We start from the raw sequence: 2987 nt of genomic DNA, 5'->3' as shown, positions 1-2987 counted from the left end.
GGACACTCAGATGTCTTTTGCCCTTGGGAATCCCATTTTGTTTGGAGGAGGCTTCACGGCATGGTCTTGGATCTTGGGGCATCACACGCCAGTGTTCTCACTCCTACAGGGACTGTGAGTCACTCTCAACTGCTTTGCTCTCTAAACCCCACTCCCTGCATTGTGTTTTTATTCAGCAACCTGTTCTCTCGGTCACACCATTTCTGTCCATTAATAGCACAACTCTGCAAATATGCATTAGCAGGCTTTACATTCTGAAATCAGCTCTGACTCAATACTATTATATGATTAAAGAGCAACCATTTGAGACTCACAACTAAGCCATACTTTCTCACATATGCTTTATGTTAAATGATGTAGAGGAATAAATGTACATCAGCAGAGTACACCACCACTTACAGGGCACTTAATAGATGCGCACATCTGCATCATGCTAAGCACTTTCTACTCAATATCTCATTTAATCTTATTTTTGCCAGCATCACCACCCCCAAATGACTGTAAGTTTCCTGATGGCAAGATCAGAGGCTGGCCCTGCACAGAACCTGGCACATAGTAAGCATTCAAGATTTATTCCAGAGCAGCTAACATTCATTAAACACCTACTGTGTTCCAGGTACTTTTAACGAACTCATTGGCAGCCCCACAGGCCTTGAGATGGGTGTTACTATTTTGTTTTTCCTGAAGAGGAAACCAGGCTCTGAGGCATTCAATAACTTTCCTAGGTTTCCTAGCTAGTAAGCAAAAAAGCCAAGTACTACCCACATTCTCAGGCTCTAAAAGCAGAGCTCTTTCCAGTACACCATGAATGAATGAAATTAAAAGAGTGTAGAGTCTGGTATGTAACTTCAATGTGCTTCTCTCTAGTTAATAAATTTGTCTACTACTCCAGGAGAGCATGATTGAGTTGATAGTGATAAGCAAAAATCACTGCTACCTGGGGTTACAGGAAGATAAGTCTGCCTGAAGCAGATAGAAAAAGTGCTGGGGAGAAAATGGAGAATGGACTCTGCTCTCAAAGGCTATGCAAGATTTAAATGGTGAACTGGATAAGTGAGGAACTGCATAAGCAAAAATACAGAGGCAGGAACCTGAAGACATGAACACAGCAGTAGGGAGAAAGTTAACCAGAGGACAGGACTGCGAGCATCAGAGATAGGATTACAGGGAGCTCTGACAACCAGTAGACAGAAAGGCAATACTGCGGATTCCTGAGCTAAGGAAAGTCATGATGAGAGACATATTTTAAAAAGAAGAATCTGCATACAGAACAGAAAAGGAGTTTGTAGGGGGGTGCCGAGCACTTGTAATGGGCTTGAAATGTACTGTGTGTAACAGTGAATTAATTCATAAGTAGTCAAATAAACAAATGATTGAAGAAAACAAGAGCTATTGGGGTACCACTGGTTATTATGAGGTGCAAGGCCTGAGCTGAGTCATATTAGGGAAGATTTGGCCAAACTTGGAAGTACTGGATGAAGTACATAATGAAAGAAAAATCCAATGCCTTCTTTCTTTCTCTTCAGTCTACTCATTCTTACAACCCAGGAAACCTGAAAAAATTCCCAGGGAAGTAATGAAAACCAGGGCAAGAGCATGAAAGAAGTCTCTATAAAGCAACAGATTGACTAACAAAGAGGCTGCATACCAGTGACACGTGTTGGTGTTACTTTCTAACCAGAGATAGAAATCACACAGGATATCTAGGTGTGTATTCCAGAAGGGTGTTATGGAACAATAACCTCATCAATAGAGACTAAAATAAGATGTGAGAGATACAAGGCTCTTAATAATGTGAGCAGCAGCCCTTTGATGAGCGCTTTGTTTGTTGACTAATTTGCAGTAACAGCGTTGGTGGTGCGGACGTGGCTTGGCGTGTGGGGCGTGAGGACGATGCAAGCCTGAGGCTTCGGCTCGGATCAGTTCCAGAATGTCCACCCGGGCGCGGGCTCCATCCGGGAAGCTGGTGGGGCCTTCGGAAAGAGAGAGCAGGCTGAAGAGGAACGATATTTCCGAACACAGAGTAGAGAACAACTGGCAGCTTTGAAAAAACACCATGAAGAAGAAATCGTTCATCATAAGAAGGAGATTGAGCGTCTGCAGAAAGAAATTGAGCGGCATAAACAGAAGATCAAAACGCTAACGCATGATGATTAAGTGCACACAGTTCCCCATAGAATGGCACATGTCACTGCCCACTTCTGTGTAGACATGGTTTAATTTAATTAAATTCTGGTTTAATTAATATTTGTCTGTGTGCTACCAACAGATTATAATAAATTGTCATCAGTGGAAAAAAAAAAAAAAAGAATCACACTTAACATGACCTTATGGAGTAGAGCTGAAGCTTCCTCTCTCCTGTATTTGGCTTTTTGATAGTACAAAAATTGGTAATTCAGCAACTCTCAGGTATGCAAAATCTGACACACTTGTTTTCCTAGTAAATGTAGATCTGTTTTCAGCCCCATGGGCTTCTAACTCACAGATTAAACAAGATAATATTTAAACGTACCTAATGCATATGAGACACTTGAAATTATAGGTCTGTTCAAACTCATTTATCTTGCCCTAACATGCAGACCTGCTTTTGTTCTTCTCAGGTCCCACCTTTTATCTGCAGAACTGAGAAGGCTGCCCATAAAACCAAGTTTGATATTGGGTGACTACCATATGCTAACCAACTTCCCTGATGCTGCCTATCTTCATTTATCCATCTGACCATCCACCCTTTATTTCTTCTCTTCATTATCTATCCATCCATCCATCCATCCATCTGTCTATTCATCCATCCATCTATCCATCCATTCATCCTTCCATCCATCCATCTGTCCACCCATTCATTTATCCATCCATCCATCCATCCATCCATCCATCCATCCATCCATCCATCCATCCATCCATCCTTCCCATGCATAAAGCATATTCCAGGTACCATTCACTGTGCCAGGGGTGAGGATGTGGCAGTTACCAACTCAGGCAAGGCTCAT

General features: G+C 42.1%; 1 pseudogene; it reads left to right on the top strand.

Annotated features, from left to right (window-relative positions):
• Positions 1–1845: 1845 nt before the first annotated feature.
• Positions 1846–2292, top strand: LOC105501444 (annotated as a pseudogene).
• Positions 2293–2987: the final 695 nt, after the last annotated feature.

Source organism: Colobus angolensis, unplaced genomic scaffold (genome assembly GCF_000951035.1).
Source record: "Colobus angolensis palliatus isolate OR3802 unplaced genomic scaffold, Cang.pa_1.0 Scaffold71, whole genome shotgun sequence".
Lineage (NCBI taxonomy): Eukaryota > Metazoa > Chordata > Mammalia > Primates > Cercopithecidae > Colobus > Colobus angolensis.
Note: the sequence above shows the minus strand (reverse complement) of the source record. Positions and strands in the feature narration are given on the sequence as shown.